Genomic DNA, 18,993 nt, shown 5'->3' on the forward strand with positions numbered 1-18,993 from the left:
GCTTTTTGGGAGATGATATATAATGAAATGAAAAAGGTACTTAAATGTACCTTCCCTAAGAAACCAGAGGCCTTTCTCTTGGGCATTGTCGGCCAATTGGTGTTAAAGAAAGATAGAAGTTTTTTTATGTATGCTACGACAGCAGCAAGAATACTCATCGCAAAGTATTGGAAGACACAAGATCTACCCACCCTGGAAGAGTGGCAGATGAAGGTGATGGACTATATGATACTGGCCGAGATGACTGACAGAATCCGTGATCAGGGGAAAGAGACGGCGGAAGAAGATTGGAAGAAATTTAAAATTTATCTTAAGAACTATTATAAAATTGATGAATGCTAAAATGTCGAAGTTTTGAGAAAGAAAAGGAGATTACAGCGACATAAGATTAAGTTAAAGAAAAGAATAAGAAGAAATATATTTGATAAAATTATTTAGAATTTGCTGAAATAATTTTGGAAATTGGGATGTAGGAAGGGGAGGTTTGGGGGAGTCCGAGAACTGAGGGATATGAAAAAAAGGTTATGAAATTATACATGTTTGTATGTCTTTTTATTTGTTTGTATTGTTTAAAAAATGTTGTAAAACCAATAAAAAATTTATAAGAAAAGAAAAGAAAAGGAAGGAGGAGATGTAATGTTCCAGATGACAAAGGAGAGCCAGAGGCCTGACATGATGGAGATAAAGGAAAATAAGAACTTGATGATGAAAATCTGGTCCGAATTGGAGATTGAAGAATGGAGAGATCTCCCTTTGTGGAGATCTGAAGACCCAAGGATTACAAAGTTGATTAAGGTGAAAGTTGGAGCTTTGGGGACATTTGGACTTGAAAGGAGTAAGAAACAAGATTTGGGCTCCACTTTTAAGTATGGAGGTCTGGCTGGAAGAAACATTGTCCCTATTGGGCCAGAGCATCTCCGAGATCTGGTGCTTAATATTAAGGACTATCAAAAAAACCAGCAGAGAGGAACTGAGAGACAATTAAGAGCCTCGGACGTGAGATCCCCAGGCTGATAGTAGATTAAGACTGATGGACATTTGTTGGGGATTGAAACCGGGAAAGGGGACGGGGTGGGGTTTGGGGATCCAAAGGGTGTATAATTATAATTCGTCTTTTTATTTTTATTCTGTTTTGTTATTTGCATGAAAAGTGGGGAATTTGTGGAAGGGAATTTGGGTCGACTTTAGAAAAAGGATTTAAGAATGAGTATTGATGTATAAATTTTGATGTTTATAAGATAAAATCGGTTTTTTATAATGAATTAAATATAAAAAGGTTAAAAAATTGGGGATAAGAACTTGTTGAATTAACAATTTGAATTGGAATATAAGAAGGGGAGGTGTGGGGAAGTCAGGGAAATATGTTATTGAAAAATAAGGATTGTAAACTGTATATGTTTTTAATTTTTCTTTTTCTTTTTTCTTTTTGGCTTTTGAATGTATTAAAATGGAAAATCTTCAATAAATATCTATTAAAAAAAAAGAATGGATAGGTTTGATCTTCTTGCAGTCCATTGGACTCTCAAGAGTCTCCTCCAGCACCATAATTCAAAAGCATCAATTCTTTGGCAATCAGCCTTCTTGATGGTCCAGCTCTCACTTCCATACATCACTACTGGGAAAACCATAGCTTTTACTATACGGACCTTTGTTGGCAAGGTGATGCCTCTGCTTTTTAAGATGCTGTCTAAAATTTATGGTAGACTTTGCTTAACATTTACCCTTCATCCTGTGAAATTTAGGGGGGAAAGAAAGAGGGAGATAATATATAAGCAAATGAAGAAGAGGAAAGGATGAAGGAGGTTGTCACAGCCTTCAAATAGCTTTATTTTGCATGTAAACTCTAGTCAGGGTCTTGCTAGGCTTATGATTTTAAATGACTCAGATGGTCTTCACTCATCAAACAGCCTGCTAAAGAAAAAGTCACCATCCTTTCATCTTTTCCCAGCCCAGAAGTCAGAGCTTTTCCCAGGAGATGCCAAGACCATGGGTAACAGCAGTGATGCAGTGGTGACTGAAATTATTTTGCTTGGTCTCTCCAACCATCCCTTGGATCAGGTTGTATTCTTCTGGATCCTCTTGGCAGTCTACCTCAAGCTTCCTCAGCCTTGGCCCTCCAGATGTTTTGAGCCTACAATTTCCATCATCCCTGACCACTGGTCCTGCTAGCGAGGGATCATGGGAGTTGTAGGCCAAAAACATCTGGAAGGCCAAGGTTGAGGAAGCCTGGTCTACCTTATCAACCTAGTTGGGAATGGGCTGATGGTGGTGCTGATCATAACTGATCCCCACCTACACACATCCTTGTACTTTTCCTTCAGCAACATTACTGGACATTAACTACACCAGTAGCAGTGTCCCCCAGGCCTTGGTCACCTGTACCACTGAGAAAACCACCATTTCTTTCATGGGCTGCATGGCCCAAATCCACATTAGCCTATATTTTGGCATGACTGAATGTATCCTCCTGGCTGTTATGGTATATAACTTTGCATTGCACTCTGATTATGAACTGGAAAGTGTATGCCCAACGAGCAGCTGGAACACGGGGCAGTGGCCTGATATTGACTCTCATCCTCACTGCAATTGGTCAGAAAAAGTTATGTGGCTCCAACATCATCAATCACTTCACCTGTGAGGCACAGACCATTTGCAAAGTGCACTGTGCCAACACCCATCTCAACGACATCATCTCTTTTATAAACACTGTGACTGTTCTCATTGCCCCCTTTTTATTCATCTTGATGATGTACTTGCGCATTGGCTTGGCTGTGTGGGAGAGCCAGTGTGGTGAACTTGTAATCTGGTGAACCGGGTTCGCTTCCCTGCTCCTCCACATGCAGCTGCTGGGTGACCTTGGGCTAGTCACACTTCTCTGAAGTCTCTCAGCCCCACTCACCACACAGAGTGTTTGTTGTGGGGGAGGAAGGGAAAGGAGAATGTTAGCCGCTTTGAGACTCCTTCGGGTAGTGATAAAGCGGGATATCAAATCCAAACTCTTCTTCTTCTTCTTCTGTGTGGTGGATCCATTCTGCTCAGGATCAAAGTAAGGCCTTTCCCACTTGTAGCTCCCATCTGGTTGTAGTTGGCATCTTCTATGGCTCAGCCATGTTCATTTACCTTCAACCAAAATCTAAACATACTACAGACAAGGACAAGGTGATCTCTGTTTTCTATGGAGCAGTGACTCCCAAGCTGAACCCTGTGATATACAGCCTGAGGAACAAAGATGTCAAATGTGCCCTGAAGAAACTGCTCAGGAGGAAGTTCCCAGAATAAGAGACCCTCAGAAATCTAAACTGATTTGTTCATGTCTTGCCAAGTGTCAGGGGTTCAGGAGCAGAGACGCAGAGAAGGGAGGAGACAGAGAGCGAGGGGGAGGAATACGAAGGAAGGATGAGTGGGGATGACGACCTGAGATCACCGAGCCTGTCTAGCGAGTCCGAGGATTCCCAGAAGGGAGCGCCAGCAGCCAGAGCAAGGGGGGAGAGCAGGGGGACACCCCAGGAAGAAGGGTCCAGAGAGGGATCAGAAAGCAGCAGTTGGAGATCGGGACCCACGTTCCCAGCCGGGAGCAGCGGGGAGAAAGGGGACCAGATATCGGGCTCCGGAGACTTTCAGAAGGAGGGAGGGCATGAGTCAGGAGTAGTCACGCCCACCTCGGGGAGCGAGGAAACGATCAAGAGGAAAGTGGAGAGTTGGGCGCGCGCGCCAAGTTCAAATGTAACGGAAGCTGGCGCAGCCAGCAGCCCAGAGAGTGAACCGAGTCCCAAAGCCCGCCGCAAGGAGGCGGAAGGGTCAGGGGGGTCCGCGTCAGAAGAGAGTAGGAAAGGAGAGACCCAGGGGGGCAGGAGGACCCAGAGACGGAAGGAAAGGCGCAGGAGGTGGAGCAAGGCTAGGGTATTAAGCTGGTGCGCTAGAGGCGGAGACTCAGACGGGTCTTCGTCGTTCTGACCTAGAAGAAGTAGGGCTGCACGTTGCAGTTTGGAAATGGAACCTGTAATCCAATAAAGACTCTTTGAAACTGAACGCTGGCTGACTTGGTCCTATGTGAGCTGGGACTGGGCGGCAGCCCTGACAGTAAGACCCGTCTCTCAAGCTTCTGACACCTGATACCTCGCAGCGGAGACAGAAGCAGCTGGAGGAGGGGATCGGTGTGTGGGAGCAAGCTCACGACGGTTGGCAAAGATGACGGAAGCAGAGAAAGTTTCAGCGCTGCAACAGGCAGTTACCCAATTGAATGCGGAGGTACTGGCATCCAAGAAAAGGGAGGAGGATGTGGCAGCCGCCTACCGAGATCTCCACGCCAGGTTTGAAGCATGGGTTAAGCATGGGCAGCCAGGACCCAGACCGGAGGGGGTTGGGTTGGCACGGAGAGCAGGAGGGCTGGTGGCTCACTTCGATGGGAATTTACAACAGTACCCCAACTTTCGAGCAGATGTGATGTGCGCACTGCAACTGCTGGCAAAAGACTTTAGAGATGAGCAAGAGAAAGTGGGGTTTATACTGTCCCATTTGCATGGGGATGCGAAGGCGTGGCTGCGCAATTTGTGGAGGGATAAAGATCCGGCGCTTCAGAGTGCAGATGCCTTTATCAAAGCGATGGATGCATGTTTTTTGTCTACCATTGATGTGGATCTTGCCCGACGGGAGATTCATGGACTGAAACAAGGGAGGGCGAGCGTCCGACAGTACCACGCCCGCTTTTTTGCGCTGGTCAGTGCATTGGAATGGGACCGGGACTCGCCCCCAGTCAGGGACCTGTTCTGGGAGGGTCTCAGCTCTGCTGTGAAGGATGAAATTGCGAGGGGGGAGAGGCCCCGGAGCACGCAGGAGGTGGTCCAAAGGGCGCTGACTGTGGGGGTGAGGCTGGAAGAACGTCCATGGTGCAGAGATGAAGGCCGTGGAGGGCGCGAAGCAGCGAGAAGTTTCTCTTTCGTTCCAAGGGAAGCAGCGCGTGCGCAATCCACACCTCCGCCAGGAGGGGGAGTGGAACCTATGGAAGTGGGAGGCGCCAGGGCTCAGTCAGCTAGCAGAGCCTCTGCACCGACAGCAGTCAAGACTAAACCTCCTAGAGGGACCAGGAAGTGTTACATATGCGAGAGCCCTCAACACTTGGCGAAAGAGTGTCCCCAGAGGAGCTCCAAGCACACTGCAGCCTCCGCAACGGTGAAAGTGGCCACACAATGCAGCGAAGACCAGCAGGGAAACGACGATGTCTGGCTGGAGACAGAGGCACTGGGGCCCAGCCAGACGCATCAGTGAAGCAGTCCCCAGCGATATTGCAACCCACGGACCCCCTCCCACCCAAACCAGTAGTGCAACTCACAGCGTCTCTCCAGCTACCCAATGGAGTCACCATCGAAGTGCCGCTTTCTGTGGATTCTGGAAGCAACGCAGACTTTATAGCACAGGATTTTGTGGAGCAGCACGCTATAAAGCTGCTGCCTGCCACTCTGCCCCTGCAAGTCGTCACAGTGGATGGCAGAGAGTTGCTAGGGGGGCAGGTGGTGAAGCAGACGCCACCAATGGTGATGCAACTTGGTAACCACAGGGAAGTCATCAGTTTTAATGTCACCCGACTGTCGGACACGCCCATTGTGTTGGGCATGAGTTGGCTGGACAGGCACAGTCCAACGCTGGCTTGGTACCAGAGACAGCTGATCTTCGGCTCCTCTTACTGTGCAGAACACTGCATCCTGCCCAGGCAGGAGGGGGAGGAGGAGGACTCACAACTGCAGTTGGGAACGTTGCAAGCAGTTCCCCACAAATACGCGGACTTTCTGGAGGTCTTCTGCGAGAAAGAGGCAGACAAGCTACCACCGCACAGGCAATATGACTGCAAGATTGACCTCCTGCCAGGGGCGACGCTGCCGAAGGGGAAGCTATATTCCATGTCTGAGGACGAACTACAGGAACTCAAACAGTTCATCGATCACAATTTGCAGCGCGGTTTCATCCGGGAGTCCAGCGCAGTAGGGGGCAGTCCTGTTTTCTTCGTGAAGAAAAAGGACACGCCCCAAAAAAGATTGGTCGTGGATTACCGCCTCTTAAACAGAATGACCAAGCCCTCCGATTTCCCTATGCCCAGGATTGACGACCTGCTGGCGACGGTGCGCAAGGGACGCGTGTTCACCAAGTTGGACCTGCGAGGAGCGTACAATCTCATCCGTATGAGGGAGGGCGATGAGTGGAAGACAGCCATGTTCACGCCTCTGGGCACCTACGAATATAGAGTTATGCCTTTTGGATTGCAAAATGGCTCCCACGTTTTTCAAGCTTTTATGCATCACGTGTTGGCGGGACTCCTCTACAAGAAGTGCGTCTGCTTTCTGGATGACATCCTGATATTCTCTGACTCGCAGCAAGCACACGACCAGGACGTTCGGGAGGTGCTGAAGAGGCTGCAGCAGCATAGACTGTACGCCAAACTGGAGAAGTGCCAGTTCGACACGACGGAGGTGGATTTCTTGGGTTACAAGCTGTCGGACAAGGGGCTAGCCATGGACAGCGCCAAGGTTCGTGCAGTGTTGGATTGGAAGAGCCCGCGCAACCGGAAAGAGGTCCAGAGGTTTGTCGGATTCGCCAATTTCTATCGCAAGTTCATCAAGGGGTTCGCGATGCAGACGGCAGCTATTACGGACACGCTAAGCTCCAAGAAAAAGAAATTCATCTGGACGGAGCAGGCGGAGCGGTCCTTTCAGACACTCAAGCGTCTCTTCGCGTCGGAAGAGCAACTGCTGCATATCGACCCCAGCAGACCGCTGAGGGTGGAGACAGACGCGTCCGATAGAGCAGTGGGAGCGGTACTGCTGCAGAAGGACCCGCAGGGGGTCTGGAGGCCGGGGGCGTTCTACTCCAGAAAGCTCAGCAAGTCGGAGCAGAACTACACCATCTGGGATAGGGAGCTGCTTGCCATTCATGCAGCTTTCAAGGCGTGGAGGCACTTCCTGATCGGCGCCAAGCACACGGTGCAGGTCTGCACGGACCACAAGAATCTGGAGCACTGGCGCACGGCTCGGTTCCTGAACCAGAGGCAGATCCGTTGGGCGGAGTTCTTTGCTGACTTCAATTTCCGAATTGAGTACGTCCCGGGCGACACCAACATCATGGCGGATGCCCTGTCCCGAAAACCGCAGTACCTCGAAGAGGCGACGCCAGCGGCGGCCATGCACATCTTCGCGCCAACAGCGTGGGCGTGCGCTTCAGCCACAGTAGACCTGGATGCGGTGCGAAGGGCGTTGACGGACGACTCATTCGCGCAGGCGAAGATGGCAGAGGTGCACAAGGGCACGGCGAAGGGCGACGAGTTCCAGATACGAGACGGCTTGCTCTTACGTAAAGGGGCCGTCTACGTGCCGGGAGACGAACTTCGCGCCCGGGTACTGCAGCAGCTGCACGACGCACCCACGGCCGGGCACTTTGGCACAGAAAAAACGGTGGAATTGGTCGCAAGAGACTTTTGGTGGCCCAGACTGAGGGGGGAAGTCGCGGACTACGTCGCGAGGTGCGACACCTGCCAGAGGGCCAAGCCGGTGCACAAACCACCGGCGGGACTGCTGGAACCGCTGCAAACGCCGTTTGAACCATGGGAGAGGGTGGCCCTGGACTTTGTCACGGATCTACCCAGCTCGAGAGGCAAGACAGCTGTACTAGTGGTGGTGGACTTGTTCACCAAGATGGCACATTTCATACCGTGTGCGAAGGTGGCCACGGCAGAACAAACAGCCAAATTGTTCATAGATCACGTGTTCAAAGTGCACGGGCTGCCACGGTCTATACTGTCCGACCGCGGACGCCAGTTCATCTCGAATTTCTGGCAAAAGCTGATGGGCTTCCTGAACGTCAAGATCAACCTGACATCGGCAAGGCACCCGCAGACCAACGGGCAAGCGGAGAGGGTCAATGCCATCATGCAGCAGTACCTGAGATGCTATGCCAATCAACAGCCGGCGACGTGGGTGGATTACCTGCCGCTCGCCGAATTCGCCTACAACAACACGAAACACGTATCCACAGGGGTGACGCCGTTCTTCGCCAACAATGGGAGGAATCCCAGAACCTTCCCGGGACTGGACAGAGTGGGGGAAGGGGAACCACAGACGGCGGACGCTTTCGCATCTGAGTTGCAAGAGGTCCACGATCAACTCAGACGGCAGCTGGAGCTGGCGAAGCACGCATACAAGGTCCAAGCTGACAAGCACAGGCGAGTTGGCGAGGAGATCCGAGTGGGAGACTGGGTCTGGTTGGCAGCCCACGCGGTGCCGACCCGATCGTTAGCCAAGAGGAAGCTAGGGCACAAGCAACTCGGTCCATACCGAGTCGAAGCGCAGATCAACCCGGTGGCTTTCCGGCTGGTGCTACCAGAGGGTTCCAGGATGCATCCGGTGTTCCACAGGTCGGTGCTCACTCCCTACAGGGCACCGCACAGGTTCCAGGAACCAGGAACGGCACCGAGTCAGTCTCCGGAGCGGACGGAGGTGGGGAGATTGCCACAGCAGGACCCCATCAACGAAGTCACGGAGATTTTGGACTCCAGATGGGGGGAAGATGGAGTAGAATATCTACTAGCAAGGGAGGGCACCCGGGCCAGTACTAATAGCTGGGTGCCGGACTACGCCTTGGAGGAACCCCTGCTCAAGGATGAGTTTCATGCCCTTTTCCCACACAGACCTATGCCAGCGGGCTTCTTCGACGACTGGTTGTTCACGCCCACGCTTTCCTCCAGCACGTTCCATGGCTTCGACTCGGAAGGGGAACCCGCACCGCGCACACGTTCCCCAGAGGGGTCACCGGAGGGTTCGGCGTCCGACAACTCGTATTGGTGGGACGATCGGCCAGAGGAGCAGTGGCGCCGGAAGTGGCAGGAGACACCAGGTCCAGCGACAGACGCAGAGACGGACATGGACGTTTGCGGGGAGGACCTTGGTTTCGAGCACGGCGGCACCGAGATGGAGGCAGAGGAGACCACCGTTGACGAACGCGGGGAGGAAGACTCGGAGGTCTTCAGTTGGCGGCCAGCAACGGGGAGCGAACTGTATCCGACATTCACTCCCGTGATGACGGAGCACCCACCAACCACCCTTGAAAGCGGGGAGGGGGGAAGGGGAGGCTTCGAGGGGGGGATGGATGTCAGGGGTTCAGGAGCAGAGACGCAGAGAAGGGAGGAGACAGAGAGCGAGGGGGAGGAATACGAAGGAAGGATGAGTGGGGATGACGACCCGAGATCACCGAGCCTGTCTAGCGAGTCCGAGGATTCCCAGAAGGGAGCGCCAGCAGCCAGAGCAAGGGGGGAGAGCAGGGGGACACCCCAGGAAGAAGGGTCCAGAGAGGGATCAGAAAGCAGCAGTTGGAGATCGGGACCCACGTTCCCAGCCGGGAGCAGCGGGGAGAAAGGGGACCAGATATCGGGCTCCGGAGACTTTCAGAAGGAGGGAGGGCATGAGTCAGGAGTAGTCACGCCCACCTCGGGGAGCGAGGAAACGATCAAGAGGAAAGTGGAGAGTTGGGCGCGCGCGCCAAGTTCAAATGTAACGGAAGCTGGCGCAGCCAGCAGCCCAGAGAGTGAACCGAGTCCCAAAGCCCGCCGCAAGGAGGCGGAAGGGTCAGGGGGGTCCGCGTCAGAAGAGAGTAGGAAAGGAGAGACCCAGGGGGGCAGGAGGACCCAGAGACGGAAGGAAAGGCGCAGGAGGTGGAGCAAGGCTAGGGTATTAAGCTGGTGCGCTAGAGGCGGAGACTCAGACGGGTCTTCGTCGTTCTGACCTAGAAGAAGTAGGGCTGCACGTTGCAGTTTGGAAATGGAACCTGTAATCCAATAAAGACTCTTTGAAACTGAACGCTGGCTGACTTGGTCCTATGTGAGCTGGGACTGGGCGGCAGCCCTGACACCAAGTTTCTAAGAAATATCTAAAAACGTAAAGGACTCCTGACAGTTAAGTCCAGTCGCAGACAACTGTGGGTTTGCGGCGCTCATCTCGCTTTACAGGCTGAGGGAGCCGGCATTTGTCCACAGACAGTTTTTCTGGGTTGTGTGGCCAGCATGATTAAGCCGCTTCTGGTGCAACGGAACACTGAAACCAGAGCAGCGCACAGAAACACCATTTACCTTCCTGCCAGAGCTGCACCTATTTATCTACTTGCACTTTTTGGTGTGCTTTCAAACTGCTAGGTTGACAGGAGCTGGGACTAAGCAATGGGAGCTCACCCTGTGTCGGGGATTCGAACCACCGACCTTCTGATTGGCAAGCCCAAGAGGCTCAGTGGTTTAGACCACAGCGCCACCCGCGTCTCCTACCTCTACATTGAATTCCAGTCACTGTGGAACAGTTGCCCATGTGTTCTCTTCACAGGTCTCCAACAGTCATCTTCTTAGCCACTGTGGGGAACAGGATGCGGGACTAGATAGAACTTTGTTTGATCTAGCAGGCATCTTCTTATGTTCCTACCTGTCTTCAATCACACCAAATTCTTTAATGTTTGGTCCATGCAACCTTTAGTGTGTGAGTCAATTCATTTTTCAAGTGGATATGCATATGTTAAACTGAATTGTTCATTAGACATCCAGCTCCTGATTGCTGGTTTTGATTTCCCAGCAATTCTGTAGATGTGTCTGGGGCTGCCATTTTTCACACCTTTAACACAGCTTGAGCCACACACAATAGCAGATGGTAACACTGATGTTACAGTGAAAGGCATCCACTGCTAATTTCTGTGGTTCAAGCTGCTGCTAAAGGCATAACCCTCCAACTTATAGTACTGGGATGGATCCAGGCTACAGCAGGCACGCTGCAACCTCATTGAATCATGGGGGGGGGGGATAGGTTAGGGCTTAGTCACAGTTACCATTCCTCCACTCTTTCCAGGCACAATCTGTGCTTTAAAGCACCTTGCCCAAGCACCTTTTTCCCTGCCAGAGCTTTCCCCATGAAAAGTCACCCTTTAAAGCTCAATCGGAACAATATATGGAAAACCTGAACTGACATTCCCCTATTGAGTGCTAAAGAGTGGGTTTTTGCAGAGAAAGCTCTGGGGCAAAATAATATTAATAAGTGTAGACCTGTGCCTGGAAAGGGCAGTACAAAAGGTAAGTGTGGATAAGCCCTCAGCCATGACTAACTGAATTCCAAATGATATCAATGGATCAGAAGCATTGAAAGATGTTATGAATGAGATTTTAAATACAGGTGAAATTCCAGAAACATGGAAAGAGGCTTACATTACAGTAATTCCAAAACAAGGTTCAGATTTGCTGCAAATTAAAAATTATAGGCCTATCTCATTGTTAAATAATGGTTATAAATTATTTGCAAACATTTTAGCTAACAGAATGAAAAAAAATTAAATGAGTATATACATCAAGATCAGGCAGGATTCCTTCCAGATAGACAAATGAAAGAGAATATAAGAAATATTCTGAATACCTGGAGGTCAAAAATGAAAAGAAAGCAGCAATGATGTTTATAGATGCTGAAAAAGCCTTTGATAGCGTCTCTTGGAATTTCATGACAAAATTACTCGAAGAAATTAATTGCGGATCCAAATTTTTAAAAGGAATACAAGCAATATATTCAGAACAAAAAGCCAAATTAATTGTAAATCAGGTGATAATGGAAGACTGTAAAATACAAAAAGGAACTAGACAAGGTTCCCCACTATCACCGCTTTTGTTCATCCTGGTCCTGGAGGTGCTTGCCAGAAATATAAGAGCAGACAAGGAGATCACTGGGATAAAAACTGGGGAAAGTGAGTTTAAATTGAAAGTATATGCTGATGATCTAGTGATTACAGTGGAAGATCCAAAAAACTCTCTCCCTAGAGTTATAGAAAAGATTCAAAAATTTGGGGAAGTGTCAGGATTTAAATTAAACAGAAATAAAACCACGTTATTAGTTAAAAATCTGAAGGAAGAAGAGAAAAAAGAGTTGGAGCAAAGTATTGAGATAGAAGTCCATAAAAAGGTAAACTATTTAGAGATATAGTTAACACCAAAAAATATAAATATCTATAAAGATAATTATGAAAAAGTGTGGCTTGAGATAAAAAGAAATTTGGAAATATGGAGTAGAATGAACCTTTCCCTACTAGGAAATACTGCAGCGGTAAAAATGAATGTTCTGCCAAAAATGCTCTTTCTTTTCCAGACAGTCCCAGTAATGGTGAAAGGTGACTGCCTCAAAAGATGGCAGAAGGAAATTTCCAAGTTTATCTGGGGGGGCAAAAGGCCAAGGATAAAGCATAAGATACTTACAGATACAAAAGAAAGAGGCTCCTCGTGAGGCTGAAGGAACATTGTCTGGCTACTGTTTTATTGTTTTATTGATTTAATATGCTGTAAACCGCTTTGAGGATTTTATTTAAAATGTAAAGCAGTATAGGAATTAAATAAATAAATAAGGTTAAAACTCCCATTAAAAGGATCTCAGATAGCAGGACTGAAAGAAATCTTAGCAGACCAAAGGGACAGTGATGGCACTGGGATCTAGGGTGGGCACAGAAGAAGCAAAGTATATTTTTAGGGGGTTGTTCTTTAAAAGGGAAATAGCTGTGTATGTAGTGACAGGAGTCCAACAATGGTTGGGTGAGCTCATTGTTGGGGAGGTCCTTGCCTCTTTCCCTCTGGTGCTGCCCATGGTTAGTGGGCATAAGAAGACAAAGAAGCATTGTAGAAGAGGCAGAAACTATGTACAGGGTACCTAATATGTATCCATAACCCTGCAGACTTTTCATCACCTACTTCTTCACTTCTTCATTTGATTTTTAAATTACCGTAAAGTTCAGAGAACTGAATATCCTTTGATCAAAATCCCATTCATTTTGGGACTTACAAAATATGGATGTAACCAGAACTACCAATCAAAGTATGGCAGGAGTACTAGTTGGAGAGTAGTTAGCTCTTCCCTAATAGAACACATTTTTGTATGTTATTTTCACTAACATATGCATTTATATGCTAAGACTGTGCAACCATCCAAATTTGCTTCTGAACCCAATTCATCCATCCTGATCAGGTAGCCACCCAACCCAGACTGATCTGGGCTGAGAGACTCAGGCCTGATGCAGGTCCTGAACCAACTGGGGACCTTGCACAGTCCAATAGAAACAATAGTTTCATATGGGTTTTTAAAATCAAACTTGTGGTCAGTTTTCTGTATTTCACCTTATTCTGTTAGTGTACTTTTATGGTTTCATTATGTCATAACACATCTTTAAGCTGGTCTATTCTCAAAATAAAAAAATTCCTTCCAGTAGCACCTTTGTGCTGGCCCCAGGGGTAAGGTACCGTGAGTGTAGCAGTGTCCACACGAAGAGGGGCGAGGTCCGATGCAGAGAGCCGGGCGGGGAACAGGAACACTGGAACAGAAGGCGGAGCAGGTAACAGGAACGCCGGATGGTCGGGAACAGGAGGCCGAGCAGGGAACCGGAGTACTGGATAATCAGGAACAGGAAGCCGAGCAGGGATCAAGAACACAGGAAGGTCCGTAGCCAACAACGACGTTGCTCCCGCAACCTGGGGCCGGCCTGACTGGGCTTTTATCCTCTTCTAAGGTCAGGGGCAGTCCCGACCCCCAGGAGCCCCGCCTCCTCTGGCCTTAAGGCGAGCACTCCTCCTGGGGGCAACCAGTTCCCTTCGCCTCTCTGCCCTAAGCCTCTGCAGATCAGGAGAGGCCGAAGGGTTACTGGGCCCTGGAGGAGGCTCACCTGTGGCCACTGAGTCATCCAGCACCTCTGGGGCCAGAATGGTTTCACCTGGTGCCTGCTCTTGAGTTTCCTCAGCATCTAGGCCTTGCCCCAGTTCAGCCGGCCCTGGAGGCGGGGACTCCTGTGCCGGCTGGGATTCCTCCGGATCGCTCTCAGACTCGGAATCCCAGGCCATCACACCATCCCCCCTCCCAGGCCCCCCCCTCACTTGAGGGTCCGGACCCGGCTTGCTGGGGTACGCTGCATGAAACTCTCGGATGCAGGCAGGCGCGTGGACGTTGGCCGCTGGTTCCCAGGAACGGTCCTCTGGCCCATACCCCTTCCAGTCAATGAGATACTGCAGCCTTCCCCTGCGGTATCGGGAGTCCAGAATGCGTTCCACCTCGTACTCAGGCTCTCCCTGCACCAAAACTGGCTGCGGTCGGGGACGGTTCGGGTGGAACTCGTCGGGTGGGGCCACCGGACTCAGAAGGGACCTGTGGAATACCGGGTGAACCTTCAGGTGTGCTGGCAACCGGAGACGGAAAGCCACAGGCGAGACCTGGTTCACGATAGGGAACGGGCCGGTGAACCGGGCGTCCAGCTTCCGCGAAGGTCAAGAAGGGTGGAGGTGGTGAGTGGAAAGCCACACCAGGTCACCGACGTGAAGTTCCGGCCCCACCTGGCGGTGGCGGTCGGCCTGGACCTTGTACGCCTCTTTGGCCTGGCGCAGCTGCTCCATCAACAGCTGTTGCTGGGACTGGAGCTCCTGAAGCCACTCTGTCACCGCAGGGACCGCAGATGCCGGCAGCACATCCGGAAACAACCGTGGATGAAAACCATAACTGGCTTGGAACGGGGTCTGCTGGGTGGACGCATTCACCGCGTTGTTATAAGCGAACTCCGCCAATGCTAGGTGGTCGACCCAGTCGTCCTGCTGGTAGCTGCAGTAACACCGGAGGTACTGTTCCAGCACCGCGTTCGCCCGTTCCGTCTGGCCATCAGTCTGTGGGTGGTAAGCAGATGAGAGACAGACCTCTGTCCCGAGGGCCTGGTGCAAAGCACGCCAAAACCGGGACGTGAACTGAACGCCACGGTCGGACACTACACGCTCAGGTAGGCCATGCAGGCGGAAGACATGCTGAAGGTACAGCTGCGCGGTTTCCTTAGCTGAGGGTACGGATGGGCAGGGGGCACAGTGCACCATCTTCGTGAAGTGGTCGGAGAAAACTAGAAGGCAGGTGCAGCCACGAGACGGGGGTAACTCCACTACAAAGTCCAAAGAAACTGTGTGCCAAGGACGTGGTGGAACCGGCAACGGCTGAAGAAGGCCGGGGGGTCGCCCGGTAGGCCCCTTGGCCCGCCTGCAGACATCACAACCAGCGACGTAGCGAGCCACGTCGGCCTTCAAACGGGGCCACCAAAACTCACGGCTTACCAGATGGGTGGTCCGATACCGCCCAAAGTGCTCCGCCGCTGGCGCATCATGGGTCATCCGGAGAATCTCAGCCCGCAGCGGCCCTGATGGGATGTACAGGCGCCCGTGGTGCAGCAGAAGACCCTGATGCGAGACCAGCCCTGGATACTGAGGGCATGATCCTTCGGCCAGTTCCCGGAGTCGTTCCTGGGCCCAAGCGTCAACCCGCTGCTGTTCCCGCACCCGAGCCTGCAGTGGCTCAACCTCCTGGGTGGCCAGGAATGCCGCTGGTGGTAGGATCGTGGTGGGTGCTGCTTGCTGAACCGTGTCTACGTTGTCTTCGGGTTTCCGGGACAGGGCATCCGCCTTCTGGTTTTGGGAGCTAGGGATGTAGCGGATCCGGAACTGGAACCGGGAAAAGAACAACGCCCACCGGATCTGCCTTTGGTTCAGCTTGCGGGTGGTCTGGAGGTATTCCAGGTTCCGGTGGTCGGTTCTCACCTCCACCGGGTGTCGTGCTCCTTCAAGATGATGGCGCCAAACCTCAAAGGCCACCTTGATGGCCAGTAGTTCCCGCTCCCACACGGTATAGTTACGCTCCGCTGGGAGGAGCTGGCGGGAATAGAAGGCGCAAGGTAAAAGTGGCGCTTCCGGTCCGAGCTGCTGAGACAAGACGGCACCGAGAGCCGTACTGGAGGCGTCAGTCTCTACCACAAAGGGTCGAGAAGGATCCGGATGTTGCAAGATTGGCGCTCTCTGGAAACAGGCCTTCAACCCTTGAAACGCCTCCTCCGCCTCCTTGTCCCAGGAAAACGGCGTCTTGGGGCGCAGTAGTCGGGTCAACGGGGTGGTGCGGTGAGCATAGTCCGCAATGAAAGTCCGGTAATAGTTGGCGAACCCCAGGAAACGCTGTAGGTCCTTGCGGTTCCGAGGTGCCGCCCATTCTCGAACCGCTGCCACCTTCCCAGGATCCATCTGCACCCCACCTGGTGAGAGTCGGTGACCCAGGAAGTCCACTGACCGCTGATGAAACTCGCACTTGCTGAGCTTTGCATACAGACGATGCTCGCGCAAGCGCTGCAGCACGGTCCGGACGTGGCCTTCGTGGCACGCCGGGTCACGGGAGTAAACCAGAATGTCATCCAAGTACACCACCACGTACTTGTCTAGTAAGTCCTGGAACACGTGGTTGATGTACCGTTGGAACACAGCAGGCGCGTTGCACAAACCAAAGGGCATAACCAGGTATTCGAACTGTCCGTACCGGGTCCCAAATGCGGTCTTCCACTCATCCCCGGCGCGGATCCGAATCAAATTGTAGGCACCCCGGAGGTCTAGCTTGGTGAACACCTGCGCCCCTTGCACCCGCTCCAGTAACTCCGAAATAAGGGGCAAGGGGTACCGGTCCGGGATGGTAATTTTGTTCAGGGCCCGGTAATCATGGCAAAGGCGTAGCTCCCCACATTTCTTTTTCACAAAGAGCACTGGCGCAGCAGTGGGCGAGGTAGAAGGCCTAATGAACCCACGCTCCAGGTTCTTGCGCAAGAAGTCCTGTAAAGCCTCGCGCTCTGGCTCTGTTAACGAGTATAAGCGACTCACCGGTAGAGGCGCTCCGGGCTGGAGGTCTATGCCACAGTCAAAGGACCGATGCGGCGGCAGCTGGTCTGCCCCCCGTTCCTCAAACACGTCGTGATATTCCCGGTATTCAGCGGGGAGCGTTGCAGCAACCTCCTCAGTGGGCGCAGCTGCTAGCATCTCAGTCTCAGCAGGAGAACTGGGGTCTGGGAAGTGTACAGTCCGTTTGACCCAGTCGATCCGCACATTGTGAGCCTCCAGCCAGTCCATCCCAAGCACCAGGGGGAACCGAGGCATGGAGGCAATATCCAGAGTTCGCATCTCACGGTGCTGCTGGAGGCACAGGACCAGGGGCTGGGTCTCCTGAGTGACGGCACCCGAACGCAGGGGCCGTCCGTCGATTGCCTCCACCTGCACCGGTTCTGGCTTGTTCCGAAGTGGCACCCGATGCTGGGCAGCAAAAGCAGCGTCCATATAAGAGCGGGTTGTGCCCGAATCCACCAGCGCATGTGTCAGAGCTGCTTGAAGATCCTAGCTCACAGAGGATCACGCTAGCCAGCGATCATTAAGTAAAAGTCTTTATTGAATTACAGTTTCCATTCTCACGCTGCTGCGGGCAACTCTACGTCTAGTAGCTAGATCGGCGAAGCTCCGTCTGAGTTCCCGCCCCGTGTGCACCAACTTAATATCCTAGCCTTGCTCCACCTTTTCCGCCTGACTGTCCTCCTCTGGGTCCCTCTACCCCCCGGGGCTTCTTTCTTCCGGGATTCTTCTGACGCTGACCCGGACCCTTCTGCCTCCTTGCGCCGGGCTTTAGGACCTGGCTCCCTTTCGGGGCTTACTGCGCCGCCTTCCTCTGCATTTGAACTTGGCGCGCGCGCCCAACCTCCCACTTTCCTCTTAACCGTTTCTTCGCTCCCCGATGGAGGTGTGGCCACTCCTGACTCATGTCCTCCCTCCTGTGGTGAGCTGCCAGCGCTTCCCCCCTGGCTCCCTTCCTCTTCCCTGTTTCCTGGCGGTGACGCTGGTCCCGATTTCCAGCTGCTCTCCTCTGAGTCCCCTCTGGCTCTATCTTCCTGGGGTGCCCCCCTGGACTCCCCCCTTGCCCTGGCTACTGGTGCTCCTTTCTGTGAATCCTCTGATTCACTGGAAAGACTGGGAGATCTCGGGTCGTCGTCATCACTCATCTTTTCTTCTGCCTCCTCCCCTTCGCTCTCTGTTTCCTCCCTTGCCCGTGCCTCTGCTCCTAAACCCCTGACAGCATGGGTAAGAATCCATGGCCCTCCTGGAGGGTATAGATGTACCGGAACCATAAGGTGTTGTAATTCAATTGGTGCGGCCCCATTTTGTGCTGTTTGGGGCCCCAGGTAGCCAGGGCCATCAGCTACTGGGGTTTGGTGGTTTCCCTGCGGCTGGCGTTTCTCAGGACAGGACCTTGCATAGTGTCCGCTTCCGCCACAATAGAGACATAGATTCCCCTCCCGACGCCGCGACTTCTCTGCGGGGGAGAGGCGTGGCCGCACTGCCCCAAGCTGCATAGGTTCCTCCAATGACTTAGCTGGGCCCGTGGGGCTGCTGGTAGACACTGGGGCCAAGAACTGGAGGTGCCGGCGGTCCCGAGCCTGACGTCAGTCCTCTAGCCGATCGTCAATCTGTAGACTCCATTGAATAAGAGTGTCTAGCGTGGTGGGGCGTTCCATTGTGGCCAGCTGGTCCAGTATCTCATCTGAAAGCCCCTCGAGATACTGGTCCCGGAGAGCAGAGTCGTTCCAGGTCAAGTCCTGTGCCAGCAGCCGGAATTCTGTGGTGTATGCGGCCACCGTGGTCTTGCCCTGCCTCAACCGCCGAATCGCCCGGTTGGCTTGACTCTCCTTCTGGGGGTTGCCGAACGCGGCCTCCAACAGATTGCAAAACCCCCCGTAGTCTGTCAGCAAGGGGGAGTCTTGCCTGAGCAGCGGCAACGCCCACTTGGCCGCCTGGTCCTTTAACAAACTAATCAAAAAATGCACCTTGGTGCGGTCGTCAGGGAAATTCCGGGCGCGCCCCTGAATATACAGCTTGGCCTGGGCAAGGAACATGGGAAAGCTGGCCGGGGCCCCATCAAATTTCTCAGGCAAAGCCACTGGGTACTTGCCAGAAGCCGGGGCGTCGGCCCCAGGAGCCGGTAGGGCGTCCAAACGCTGCTGCAGTGCCGTAACCGCGTTACTGAGCTGCTGCACGGTGTGCCTCAAAGCCTGGTTCTCCTGGGCGATTGCCAACAGTCTAGCCGCTTGGTCGGCCATGGCCTCTGACTCTTCCCGAACGCACCCCTACGAAGGGGGAGT

The 18,993-nt window shown here is 52.5% G+C and overlaps 1 pseudogene across 1 annotated transcript; it reads left to right on the forward strand.

Annotated features, from left to right (window-relative positions):
* Positions 1–1,986: 1,986 nt before the first annotated feature.
* LOC310700286 (olfactory receptor 13H1-like) lies at positions 1,987–3,279 on the forward strand (annotated as a pseudogene). Its single transcript has 3 exons — positions 1,987–2,085; positions 2,230–2,771; positions 3,016–3,279. The product of its transcript is annotated as an olfactory receptor 13H1-like (transcript).
* Positions 3,280–18,993: the final 15,714 nt, after the last annotated feature.

The sequence above is a fragment of the Podarcis liolepis genome, assembly GCF_965112155.1.
Source record: "Podarcis liolepis genome assembly, chromosome: 2".
Taxonomy (NCBI): domain Eukaryota; kingdom Metazoa; phylum Chordata; class Lepidosauria; order Squamata; family Lacertidae; genus Podarcis; species Podarcis liolepis.